The following is a 14829-nucleotide window of genomic DNA, read 5'->3' on the forward strand; positions in this document are numbered from 1 at the left end:
GCAAACTTGAGAAGCGAAATTACCCAGAATGCATTTCGCAAGACATGCCAGAGGTGTAAACACACAGCGGTGAGTAAAAAAACTCTGAAATATTAGCGTTATTGTTTAACAGAACGTAGTTTTAACGGTGTTTTAGGCGAGAATATAGCTGTTTAGAATGTTGATACGCGGTCAGTCTGTCCACATCAAGCTTATTTGAAAATTTGTTCTGACGATTTCGGACATCTGGGGACTGGACAGCTTAACGAGGCGAGCCGGTGCTGAGCTGCTGCATGTCGGCTGCAGCAGGCTGTGACTCTCCGCTGTGCTTAAACAGAGGATATGGATCGTTTTGTGTGAATTCAACGGTGTCTTGGTCCAGTTTAATCTGTTTCAGAGTATTTTTTTTATTTAATTTTTGTTTATTTGAATGGGACAGTGCACATTAATGAACATGTTGAAACATGTAAACATGTCGGATTGTAGCTTGATGCTAATTTCCATCCGTAGTCCCATTTACATAAAAACATATCAAGACAGTACAACATTTCACAGTAAGAATAAATAAGAGCAAAGAAAAGGAGCAGTATTAATATAATACGAGTACAAGCATTGACAGTGAAAGATACCAAAAGAAAAAAAATAAAAAGTAAAGAGTAAATCTGCTCAGCTGAAGGAAAAGTTCACGTTTAAAGCTGTTTAATTTAACTTTAATGTATAAAATGAGAGGTGAATGTTAATATCGACTATAAAGTTCAGTCTCAGTGTGTAAAGGTCTTCTACTGGTTCTAATGGTGAATGTTGTGCATTCAGATTAAATCTATGAACTGTTTCAATCAAGGGGCTACTGAGGAACCAGAACCTGGTCCAGAGGTGATCTGCAGCCAGATGTGGATGGAGGGAGGTTTGTTTTTTCATGCTTCAATTAATGCACGTGTGAATAATATATTGTGTTGGTAGTGTGTGATTCTTTTTTTTTTGTCCTCCTCAGAGACTTTGGGACTTCTGCAGGGTTGGCTGTGACGCCAAACAAGCTATAAATATAAGAGATATAATCTGAAGGCCTGATCCAAGGTGTCAGACCTGGTTCTGTACTTTGAATGACACCAGAAATGCTTCCTGTGATTGATAAATTGTGATATTATAGTAAGAATTCACTGTGGACATGTTTGTGTTTCTGATTATTGAGATAAAGCTTCTTCCTTCCAACAGGTTGTCAGTCTGGAGTCATAAAGGCTCCTGGTTCTGCAGGTCTGAGTCTGAACCTCCACCCAGCAGAACCCAGCTGGTGGAGACCGGACCAGCTGGTTCATGGTGGATCTGAGCAGGACCAGGGCCTCATGACATCCCAGGTTGTCAATATAGGCCTCAGTAAACCTCCCTTTGGCGTCACAAACACCCTGCAGTATGACGGAGGGAAAAACATTCTGTTCAGGGAGCAGATGTTTTTGTGGTTCTGCAGGAGGACGACTCCAGCAGGACGGAGAAATGCCTGAAGACCAGAAGAGCAAAGCTCCAGGTTCCTCCACCTGCTCCTGTCTGGAAGTGGATCACTGAGATGAGGTTCATCAGCTCATCCACAACACTGAGGACGCTCCAGCAGAACCCTGCAGAACCAGACTGGAGCTTCTGACTCCATCCAGGGGATTTTTCCTGGAGCAGAATCTGTAGAATCTGTTCTCCCAGGAACCCCTGAAGACTGGAGTCACTTCACCACCTTATCATTGACCTGTGCATATTGTTGTTGTTCCTGGAAAATAAAAGAACTGTAGAACTTTTAAAAACATGTCATTTTTTAAAACTTTCCTGATGTTTCCACTTATTTTTGCTTTTATTCTTGAAGGTTCTGTTGAAGTTTGTTTAATACATTTTCCTTGAACTCCTAACTTTATTTGTTAGACATCTGTTTCTGATTAATATCTGTCTTTGCTTAATAGTGGAACACATTGATGTATTTACTGAAGAGAGAACTGAATAGTGATAATGATGTGTTTAGCTATATAATGTTTATTAGACTCACGTAAATCAGCATCATGAAGACGGGAGCAGATGGATGACAAAAGGCACACAGGTATGACAGGCAGTAAAACAAAGTGAAATAATTGTGTTTGTAGAAATGCCTGATCAGCTGCTGTTACACTGAGATTAGCTCCAAGTTGTTAAACAGTAATTGAAAAGCTGTATAGGAGGGTAGGTAGGTAAGAGTAACTCTGTATTACACACAGCATTTATGTGACAGAATAGGTACAATCAGTTTTGCCACATTTTTCTGCAGTGTAGACCATCCTGTATTGTCATTTTAACCTCTTTCCAATATTTAATGCAGCAACTTTCTGTATAAACTTGTTCCACACCAATGTCTCTCGTCCTCTAATACTTCCTGATCATTGGCCTCACTATAAATACTCATCTTATGTTGCTTTTTGATCCATCTTTTAATGTATGAATGAATGAAAACTGTCAGATATTGGCGTTGTAGACACACGAAGTCATCAAGTCCGCATGTTCCAATTGTGCATTAACTTCGATGCGTTCTTGCCTCGTCGAAAGTCTGGACTCGAAGTCCGACTAACAGGTGTGTACTCTCCAAGTCCACGAGTGCGCACTCGCGGACTAAGAATTGAGAAACGGCCTTTGTTTCACCTTGTTACCTGTCACTGTTCAAGCCCCTCTGTAAACATGAGCGGACCAAAGAGAAGGAAAGTGGACAGTGACTGCTGAGTGTTTAACAACAACAACACTGTTCACACTGAAATTAGAAAGTTTTTCTGCTGTGTTATGAAAAAATCCATATGGAAAGTTTGGAGGTGCGTCTTTTAATTAAAAGCAATGTGTGCATTTCCACACAGCAGCGGTACAGCAGCTTCATTAATACGCCCCATATCGGTCTTAATTTCAATTTCTAGTTTCTAGTTTCTGCTCCAGGTCGGATAATTAAGGAGTGGCTCAGTGAAAACAGTCTGCAGCTGAATTCAGACAAAACGGAGACTCTGATTGTTGCCCCAGACAGTGCCATGTCTGCCATAAAACACCATCTTGGTGACCTGAACTGTTCAGTTAAAGGCAGCCTAAGAAATCTGGGTGTTATTTTTGATGAAGGAATGTCCTTGGAACACCACACCAATCAGCTTGTGAAAAACTGCTTTTTCCAAATTCGGAATATAGCTAAACTTCGCAAAATGGTGTCCTTCAAAGAGTTGGAGTTGATTGTACATGCATTTGTCTCATCTCGCCTCGACTATTGTAACAGCTTGTTCACCTGTCTCAACAAAAAAGAACTGGCACGCCTTCAAGAGGTCCAGAATTCCGCTGCACGGCTCCTGACCCGCACTCGTAGGAGAGCCCATATAAGTCCCATACTCAAGGACCTACACTGGCTCCCTGTTTCATTTAGGATAAATTTTAAAATCTTGGTTTTGACGTTTCGGGCTCTACACGGGCAGGCACCGGACTACATCAGGGGCCTGATCCAGCCCTATGTCTCCACTCGCTGCTTGAGGTCCTCCAACCAAAACTTGTTAATGGTTCCCCGCACATGTTTCAAAACTTGAGGGGATAGATCATTTAAGGCAGTGGCACCGCGTCTTTGGAATGAGCTTCCCTGCTCGCTCAGGTCTCTGGACAATGTTGATTCTTTTAAAAAGCAGCTAAAGACCTTTTCTTTGAACAAGCCTTTTAGACTGTATGGTACTGTTTTTATCTTGTATATCTATTTGTTTTCTGGCCTGCATGGTACTGTTTTATCGTGCATATTTGTTATTGTAGTGATTGTATTTTGTATTTTCTATTTTGTACAGATTATTTTTACGTGAAGCACTTTGTGACCCTGGTCTGGGAAAAATGCTACACAAATAAAGCTTACTTACTTACTTACTTACAGCCGATGTCTGCGTGCTTGACGTGCACAGTTGGCTATTATTGAGCTTGAAAATATGTTTTGAATGTTGAAAATGATTCCATTAATTTTTTTTCCCAATTAATGTTGATTTCCTTAACTTTGTACCTTTGATTGAAATGTATTAAAACAGATATAATCTCCAGGTTTTAGAATCACAGTGCCTATGCCCATTTCAATCTATTTACATTTCTCCTTCCAGTGTTGTGCATAATAGTGTATAAACACCATATCTTGCAAATTCCTTGAACTAAGTTATTAACTGATAAGGGCTATTTTGTATATTTGAAAGTGTCTTCTCAAAAAGGACTTACGCTTCAAACTGATGTCTACAGAAGAGCACTAGGGCTGGGGAAAAAATGGAATTTATAGTCCTCACCAACTTTTATTTATTTTTTTTGAAGGGTTTTCATTTACAAATAATACATTTAACATTTTTACCCTCATACAGTAAACAAGTATTGAAAACAGTACTAATAGTAAATAAAGTGCGTAAAAAAAAGAAAAGAAAAAAGAGAAAAGTTTGCACAAATGAGCTATTTTTACAAAGTTCAAAATTATACAAATTCTGGGCGCATTGGCAAAATGTATGTCTTCCATTTTTTCCACATTTTTTTCAAATTTATCTTTTTGAAGTCTATTATGAAACGTGATTCTTTCCATGGTATACAGAGAGTAGACAATCTTATGCCATTCATCCAGTTTTGGGACTTCGGGTTTTAACCATTTATTTGTTAAACACTTGCATGCTGCTGAACTCAATATGCCAAATAATTTCTTTGATTCGTCATCTATTTCCACTGTGTACAAGCATCCAAACAGTATCTCATCCCAGTTTAAGGCCGTCTGAAAATTCCAGACTGCTCCCAATTCTGATCTGATGCTGCCCCAAAAGCTCTGAATCAGGGAGAAGGACCAAAACAGGTGGAAATGGTCAGCTTTATTTACACCGCAACCTCTCCAACAGCTGGATGAGCCAGAGTAATGGGAGCTTTGAGCTGGTGTTATAAAAGAATGATTCAAGCGTTTCCAACCAAAATATCTCCATGAATTTGAACAAGATATTTTCCATTGGAAAGCGCTATGTTTCAGCCATATTTCGGTTGACATTAAACTAAGTGCCTCGTGTTCCCATTTTTGTTTTATATATTCTGTATTTGATTTGTTTGTGGCTTGGAGACCCTTATACAATCTAGAGATTAATTTCAACCCGGAATCATCCTGGTATGATCGAATAAATACATGTACAACAGGGGTTTCAAACACTGTTTTGTCAATGAAACTATTAATATAATGACGAATTTGTAAGAACCTGAAAAAAAATCATTGTTCTTTAAATTATATTGTCTTTGAATTGACATAAAGTCTTTCCTTGTGGAAGAGGGTGCAAAAAGACGTCAAGGCCAGCCCTGCCCAGCTCTCATATGTCTTGTCCATTCTGTTTGGTGCAAAATCTAGGTCACCAGAGACCCACCTTAATATTTTTATCTGTCGATGCAAATTATTCTTATTAACAAACTTTAACCAAAGCTTCAATGGCAAATTAATCCATTGGTTTTGTTCTTGCATCTGTTTCCTAATAAGTCTTTTGTCTCCCAGTACCGCTTGAATTGGACAATCATTCGTAAGTTTTGTTTTGATTTCTTTCCATCTGGCTTCATAGTCTGTATCACACCAACATACCAATACTCTAAATTGAGATGTCAAATAATAGTCCCTCAAACAGGACAGGGCAGGGCAGGGCAGGGCAGGGCAGGGCAGGGCAGGGCGACCCCCCCCCCCCCGTCTCCCTAGGCAATTGAAGAGTTTTTAATCTCATTCTCGGTTTTCTTCCTTGCCAAATGAACTTACAAATACTTTTATCTCATTGATTGAATTGATCATTGCCAATAACAATAGGTAGTGTTTGAAATAAGTACAAAAATTTGGGTAGGATGCTCATTTTTATAGTCTCAATACGCGACTCAAAATTAAATATTGGTATTAAGTCCCATCTTCTAATATCACAAATTATTTTTTGATGTAGGGATTTAAATTTCATATCAAACAATTTTGTTACATCCTTTGGAATATTTACGCCAAGGTATTTTAAAAAATTTGTGTCCCAATTTGTTTGAATTTTAGAAGTCATTATTTTATTTGGATTGTGGTTGAAGCTAAGTAATTGTGTTTTAGGAATGTTTAGCTTATAACTAGATATCGCGCTAAATGAGTCTGAATATGAAAGTAAATTCTGTAAGGAAGCATCTGGGTTTGTTAAATAAATTAACACATCATCGGCGAACAACGACATCTTATGCTCCTGGCCACATATTGTCACTCCAGTAATATTTCTGTTATGAATAATACCTTGACTCAGCGTCTCAATAAAAATTGCAAATAGCAGAGGGCTCGTTGGACAGCCCTGCCTATTTCCTCTCTCTCGACGAAATGATTTGGAGAGGGAACCTTTAACTTTAATTTTTGCTCTTGGGCAAGCATACAAGGCTTGTATTGTTCTTATAAATGATTTTTGAAAATTAAATTTTTCTAATACTTTGTACAAAAATTCCCAATTCACACGATGAAATGCCTTTTCAGCATCAAAGCTTAAGAGTAACATTTTTTCCTGATGTTTAGTTACATGATCAATAATATGCAAAGTTCTGCGAATATTGTCCTGTGTTTGTCTCTTTTTAATAAAACCGGTTTGGTCCAGGTTTATGATTTGAGGTCAAATATTTTCAAGTCTCTTAGAAATAATATGTGTTATTTTATAATCTTGATTTAGAACACTGATTGGACGGTAACTGCCACATTCTAGTTTGTCCTTTCCTTCCTTAGGTATTAAGGAAATTGATGCCTCATTCCATGATGGAGGTATTCTTCCTGTTTTTAAAGTGTAATTGAAAGAAGCTGTTAAAATGTGAACAATGAGATCCTTCATTTCCTTATACCACAACGCGGGAAATCCGTCAAGGCCTGGTGCTTTATTTGATTTACAATTTGAGATGCCTTTTTTAACTTCAAGTTCAGAAATGTTGGAGATTAAACACTTGTTTTGTTGATCACTTACTTTGGGGAGGTTAACAGTTTTCAGGAAAGCTTCCATGACATTAGTATCCACTCCAGGTTGAGCGTATAATTGTTTATAGAAAGACAAAAAGGGTTTTTGAATATCTTCTAGTTTTGTAGCTACTGTATTTGTATTTGGGTCCTTTATTTTATAAATGGCATTATCTAACTGTTGTTTTTTCAGTTTGAAAGCTAATAGTTTTGCCGATTTCCCCCCTGTTTCATAGTATCATTGCCACATAAAGATCATGCTTTTTTGTATTTCGCTTGATATTATCTTGTTAATTTCGTTTTTTGTTTTATCAATTTCAGTTTTTAATATTGGATTCAAATTTGCTTTATGGGCATTTTCCAAGGTTTTTAATTGTGTTTGTAAAAACTTAAATTGCTCATTCCTTTTCTTTTTTAAATTAGAAGTATAACCAATGATCTTACCCCTCATAACTGCTTTCAATGCATCCCAAACCATAATAGGTGTCACTTCATCGTTATAATTCTCTATCAAATAATATTTAACATCTTGTCTGATATGCTCCTTCATAGAATTTAAGATGTTTGTATTTAACGTCCAGGAGGTTTCTCTCTTTTCTTCACTAATGATCATGTCCATATATACTGGAGCATGATCCGACAAATCTCTAACCCCTATTTTGCAGCTGACCACTCTATGTAAATCATTTTGAAATATAAAAAAATAATCCAATCGAGAGTAGTTGTTATAAACATGAGAAAAAAAGTGTAATCTCTCTGAATTTGATTAAGTTCTCTCCAAATATCAAGAATCATAAGTTCTTTCATTGCCAATGTGACTTTTTCCTGTCAATTTATTTAATACTTTTGTCAGTGGATTTGATGAATCCAGACATGGATTGAGTCGGAGATTCAGATCACCCCCCAGTATCAAAATGCCCTCTGCTTCTAAGGAAATCAACTCAAATATACCCTTATAAAACTCCCATTTGGACCCTGGGGGGGCATATATATTTATTACTGTAATCAAAGCACCCTGTAGATAGCCTTTGGTTAGAACAAATCTCCCCTCAATGTCCGCTTTTATCTGAATAATATCAAAATTTAATCTATTTGAGATCAAGGTTACCACACCTCTCTTTGAACTTTGAGAACAACATGATGATAATTGTTTGAATTTCCATTTTTGAAGTTTTCCATGTTCTAATTGAGATAAGTGTGTTTCTTGCAGTAGAGCCAACTCTATTTTCTCTTTTTTCAGTTTTTACATAATTTCACTTCTTTTAATGGGGTTCCCTAATCCATTTACATTGTATGAAGCAATTTTAATTTGTGTAATACTTTGCATTAAACAAAAAAAAAAAGAAAAAAAAAGAAAAAAGATCTTCTGCAAACATAAGTGCATCCTTTGAACATAAAATAAAAAACAAAACTGAGAACATGCGTTATTAATAAAAAATAAACACAAGGAGACTCCCAAAGAGAGGACTGCTACATTGGCCCTGGGGAAGGGGAGGGCCGCTCTGTCTTCTTGTATCGGAGCGCCCTCTTCAGCCTGTCGGCTGTAACGTGAGTCTGCGGGATCTGCCATTAAGTGCTGAGAAGTTAAGACCCGCCCAACTACATGAGTAAGTGTATTTATGTCCTTATCATTAATAAGTAACTAAGCGAAATTTACCAATATTGAACTTCAGACTAAAGCAAATAAATACCTCAGTCTTTTCAAAGAGTCCCGTAATCTTTACATCTGTCCTTGAGTGATTTCATTTATTTGCCGACGAAATGACTGCAGCTTTTCTTTAAATCCACCAGGAATCTTGGCTGCTTCTCCTTTCTTCTTCCTTTTGCCACTCGTCTGCCACATCCGATGTTTTATCTGCTCCATAAGCGGCTGAGGGTGTTTGATTACGCTGACTGGCAAACCTCTCTTCGCCATGTCCTCCGTTGCCTCCTGAGCAGAATTATATGTCACCGTACCGCCGCTGTAGTGCACTCCCAGCCAGGGCCGGCGCGGGCTTCTCAGGCACCCTGGGCAATCCCGACACGAACGCCCCGTGGTAGTGTCGTGGAGAGTCGCACAGCGAGAGTTGTTGAGCGGGGGGAGGGGGGGGGGGGGGGGGGGGGGGGGTAGTAAGAGGCCGCCGACTGTCACCGAAAGTTGTCGAGCGGGGGGGGGGGGGGGGGCATCGGCAATAGTTGTCGAGGGGCGCGAGCGAGCAAACCACGCAGTGCGCTGCTCAAGCGGCCGTCACAGACACGCACCCTGGGCGGTGCGCCTCACGGCCTCATCAAGCGCCCCCCTATGGCTCGGCGCCCTGGGCAAGTGCCCCGGATGCCCAGCGTAATCGCCGGCCCTGCTCCCAGCTTAGCCGGGAAGGGCGTCTGAAATCGGATGTTTTTCTCTCTGAGCGCTGCCTTTGCCACGGTGTATTCCTTACGCCTCAGTTGTTCTTCAAGGGCATAGTCATTGTCTAAATAGACCTTTTTACCTTGGAAATCAAATCCTTTTCCTTGCCATGCACATCTGAGAATATCTTCCTTTGTTCGATAACTAGCAAACTTGACCACGAAGGACCGTGGAGGGGCCCCAGCTGGGGGCTTTGCTCCAAGAGCGCAGTGTGCTTGCTCTATTCCCTGTGTTGGTTGGGGTGAGGCCGAGTCCATTTCGGAGCACAGATTCCACAAAATCGATTACTGATAAGGCATCGTCCTCTGCCCCTTCAGTTACACCGTATATCCTGACGTTCTCGCGTCGTGAGAGCCCCTCCAGGTCCATCAGTTTAGACTCGACTTGTGTTTGAAGTTTTGCTAGCTCGATTAGCATCTCCTCCGACACCTGTATGCTACATTCCGCTGCCATTATCCATTGCTCTGCTTCGTCCATCCTCTTGGCGATGCCGTTCATGTCTTCTCTCATGTTGGCAAACTGATCATTGTTTTCCCTTCTAAAATCACGAAGTTCTTTAAGGATTTGCTCAAATTTTCCGGCCTCGCTCCCATTTTCCACCTCATTTGTCTCGTCCTCCTCCGGATTGCTAGTGCTGCTAGCTTGTGAAAGTGAATCTTCTTCCTTTCGTCTTGTTTTTTCGAGGCTCAAACTTCTTGGTTTTTTTGGGCATTATCGTTTCCCCGATCCTTAATCCACAGGAACTATAGTTTCGAGTTGGTTTCAAGGGAATAATCTTCAATGTAGTTGGGAGCACCTTCCTTATGCTGCCACCATGTCTCCCAACAGACCGGAAGTCACCAATCTTCCTCACCAACTTTTAGTCCTCACATCTCTCCAAAAAATAATGAACCAGAATTTTAAAATATATATATTTCTAATTAAAAGTTCTTTAAAAGGCATGACAGAAATTATTCACATCAATTGCTGTATTCAAAATATTTTTATGCAGTGCTTTAGTACATCCGGCCCAAACGGTCCAATACTCCTGGCCCGGCCCCTCTGTCAAATTTTAGAACTCATTGTGGCCCGCGAATCAAAAAGTTTGCCTACCCCTGAACTCTGATAATGAATGAAGGCTCGTGTCCCAACTGTTTTGAGGACAAGAGTGGAACTGAAGTGTAATGTTTAACATCTCGTCACCTCCGTTATATTTCCCTGTCAGCTGCGCTCTCTTCTTTAGTTTCAGCGACCTGGTGGATCTTCTCAGATAACTACAGATTGGAAGCATTGTTCAATTAATGTTTTGTTCCTGCTCCTGGCAGTGTTTGTCAGCAGCCTCTCTGCCGGTCCTTTATGCAAACAGCTCACTATGCTCCCCTCCCCCAGGCACGCAGGAAGCTGTTTAAACTCGAGGGGGGGGCACTTGAATGAATGGAAGAGTGACGTCATTGTATTTTGTTTTTCCTGTGCATCTCCACCGTTGACGAAGTCGGGCGGACGTGACAAAGTCACGTGATCTACCTAGCAACCAATGCCGGCATTTTTAACAAGGGGAAAAAAAAACGCCTTTGCAGCATTACCATCTACCTACGACTCCGTGATATTTAATAGACTACTGACCTTATTGTGTGATAAAGGAGGGCACATCTTGTACATTAGGATGAGTGGTGAGTTTCATCTTGATTACTTGGCCATTTAACATGTTACGCCCTGAAATATTGACAATTCTGAAGCCGCGTTCACTGAGGTCAAACACAGAAAAGGAACGATTTTGGTAAAAAAAAAAACTTTTTCTGGAGCTGGAAATGGATCCTCTCAGGTTTGAGGTGGAGGTAAATTAGGAGGAGCTCTTCCGAAGAATAAAAAGTGGAATTAGAGGAGAACACAAAAACGCTGGCTGGAGGACGATCACTGCAGTGATGAAGTGTGTCGTCTGGACGAACGGACACCAGCTGAGGTCTGAAGAGATTATAGGTCCATTAATTTAACCCTGATATCACATTATATAGCTCAGATTTTTATTGTTTCGTTTAATGATGTATCAGAGTCAGACAGCAGCGGCACTGTGGCCCGGTCTCCTCCCCACAGTGCTGACGGTCAAGACACACACACCCAGCACTGGACCAGGTGCCGAGCAGGACCCCGGACCGAGCGGACTCGGGAATCAGGCCTCGAGGGCAGCGCGTGCCATCCGCTCCTGGTGCTGTTTATATTAAAGACAATTTATAGAAGTCTGAATAAAATGTTTGACTTAACATCCTGTCTGTATTTAATCTCCTTTTAGCTAATATGTTACATCTTGGCTCCTGCCATCACATCACTGATTAAATAATTTGCTAAACTTTAGGGTTCATTCACATTTCGGTGGCGGAATGACCAGCACCCTATCAACAGCACAATCATAAGCAAAAGCATGATAACAATACAACTTTAAGAATCCAGCTATGAATCGAATTATTAATAACATTTAAATAACCATACTCGACCATTCTATCTGAATCTGATCATTAAGAACATTTAAATAACCATTCTATCAAATTTGTCTGATGTCTTAGATTCCGTAGAACTTTGAATTTTGAAAATCGGCAAAGAAATATCTGAGATAGACACATTTTTGCCTTTGGCTTTATCTGTTCCAATTTTGTACCGATTTTCGAAATTTCAAATTGTACATAATCAGAACGGTTTTCTCTTTATATATAGGCATGTTTTATGAAAGTTTAAGTTTTGAAATTACTCACATTTAGAGACTATTACATGCTGGCGGTCCAACAGATTTTTGTGCTTGTTTTACTTTGTTTTCCCCTCTTTCAAAATGGTGCCCTTGGTTGCTAGGTTTGTGACGTCACGCCGACTTTGTGAATAGACAGTAGAAAAAAGTAGACAGTGCATGTGACTCCAAAACATGATGCCTACTGGGAAGTGTCAAAAACCTGCAATATCACAGTGTCCACCAGGGGCTGGCTCTAAAAAGGCTGTGACTCCATAGACTCCAATTCAAAATGAAACCTCAATCAAACGGGATCGGCTGAGTTTCTACGGTTCAGAGTTGTTGTTTCATTGCATTTCATCATCTGGAAGACAGATGAGGTGTTCCATCTGAAAATATATTAATATTGAATTTTATGTAGAGCGTTAAAAGTTTCCATAATGAGGGGCGTGGCTACTTGACTGACAGGTCTGCTCTGGAATGATTGACAGATCCTTCCAGGCTTTCAGGAGGTTTACATTAAGGAGCCGACATTAAGATTAAGTTCTCTTATAATTATTTTCCACAGTTTGTCATGGTCGATGTGCAGTTAGACCCAATTGCAGAGAAACAAGCAGGATTAATTATGGAACCGGTTTATTCAGTGCAGGAAAACCAAGAGGACTGCAGCTTGGCAGCAGCACCACAGGTTAGCTCGAGGCGAGGTCGTGGTGAGACCGTGGCAAGGATGTGGCGTGACGAGGTCATGGCTAGGTCATGGCGTGACGAGGTCCTGGCGGGACCGTGGCAAGTTCGTGGCGTGACGAGGTCCTGGCGTGGCGAGAAAAGGTGAGAAAAAGGCAAAACAAGGCAAGACGAGACAAAAACCTCCTCGCTACTTGGCAGAGCAGCCAAATCCTCTGCAGCAGTTAGGGAGTTTTGTGAGGGAATGCCTCTGTTTCATTTTGGGCTATTGCCTTCCCTCGAGTGGCCACAGGGAGGCAGGCTTCGGGGTGCCCATTTCGAAATGGTCTACCCCACCGGGCTCCACCCTGGGACCGGCCCCTTCACTTGTGGGCACTTTCGGTTCGGGGGAAGGTTTCCCAAATCGACCCGGCCGCCAGAGGGGCTACTTTTATCCGCTTTGGGGGACTTTTTCTTCCCTGTGGGGCATTTCCCATACATTTCAATGCCGGGACGCCATAAGGGGTACTTTCCTACACTTTGGGGGACTCCCCCTCCCAATCGGGAGTCTATTCCCGCGATCTTTGGGAGAAGGCCTCGAAAGGTCTCGGGTGACCAGTGGGGGGCAGGGGGGTTCCAAGTGGGGCGTTTCAGTTCACTCTGGAGGACCTTATCCCCAAACCTTTCCGGAAGCTTCCCCGCCGGGTTGGGTGGGCAGGCGCTGACGCTCCATTGCCTCTAGGGGTAAATATATATATATATATATATATATATATATATATATATACACACACACACACACACACACACACATATATATATATACACACATATGTATATATATATATATATATATATATATATATATACGTATATATATATATATATATATAAACTCTTAAGTTGGATAGTTGCATTGACTGCTTTATGTTCCCGAAATGAGTCCTTCATTTTTGGCTACTTCTTGATTTTGAAGAGTAAACCAAATGTACCTCATACAAGTACCCTGGATATGAAGGCTTCATTTTGGGTTACTTTGTCACTGGGAAAAGTAACCAAAAATGAATTGGACATAGTTGAATGTACCTTTGGAAGATATCATGCGTCACATATGATGCATATCCATATCTCAACCATTTCTGACGTCGTTGAATTTGTTGGAAACATAATTTAATGCACTGCCTATTGATCCCATGAACCTGTGATCAACTCCAGAGGGCTTTCTGTGCATCATGTCTTCATTTGGGGCTACTTTGTCAGTTTGAAAAGTACCCCGAATTGACTTCTTCATTTCTTCAAGTGCCCCATATTTATCAGCTTCAGTTTCGGGTACTTTTCAAACCAAAGAAGTCCCCCAAATTTACCTCCTACTTTAGGGTCACTCTCAAACACAAGCAGCCCAAAAAATGACCTCTTCATTTAGGGCTACTTTTATCAGTTTGAAAAGTACCCCGAAATGACTTGCAATGGAAGTTATCTTCTCTAACCCTAACCAAATTGAAGTTTTCATTTTGGGTTACGTATCATGATTGAAAAGTAGCCCAAATTCACCTCCTTCTTTATAGCTGAAATCAAAATCTACTTTTTGGGCTACTTCTCAAATAGAAAAAAAATGTCTGAAATGAAGATTTCATTTTAGGCTACTTTTCAAAACTGGAAAAGTAGCCTGAAATGAAGACTTCCTTTTGGGCAACTTTTCATAATATAAAAAATAGCCTAAAATGAAATCTTCCTATCGTTGCAGGGAGAGATCGGATTGATGTCTTCAATTTGGGCTACCTCTGCAATGGACAAAGTAGCCAAAATTTACCTTCATGGAGTACCAGGGGTGTGGGAGGTTTACCCGGCACCCCAAATTCACTTCCAGTGCGAGGTTTCCCCGGCGTCTAGAATTCACCTCGGAGCACCAGGGGCATGGGAGGTTTCTCCGGCGCCCTGAATTCACCTCCAGCACGAGGTTTTCCCGGCACCCTGAATTCACCTTGGAGTACCAGGGGCGTGGGATTTTTCATTCGGGCTACTTCTTAAACACAAAAAGTAGCCTGAAATGAAACCTTCCTTTTACTGTAGGGAGAGATCTGATCAATGGTTTCAATTTGGGCCACTTTTCAAACCAAAGAAGTCCCCCAAATTTACCTCCGACTTTGTTGACTCAAGCAGACCTCAACA

The sequence above is a fragment of the Salarias fasciatus genome, chromosome 11, assembly GCF_902148845.1.
Source record: "Salarias fasciatus chromosome 11, fSalaFa1.1, whole genome shotgun sequence".
NCBI lineage: Eukaryota > Metazoa > Chordata > Actinopteri > Blenniiformes > Blenniidae > Salarias > Salarias fasciatus.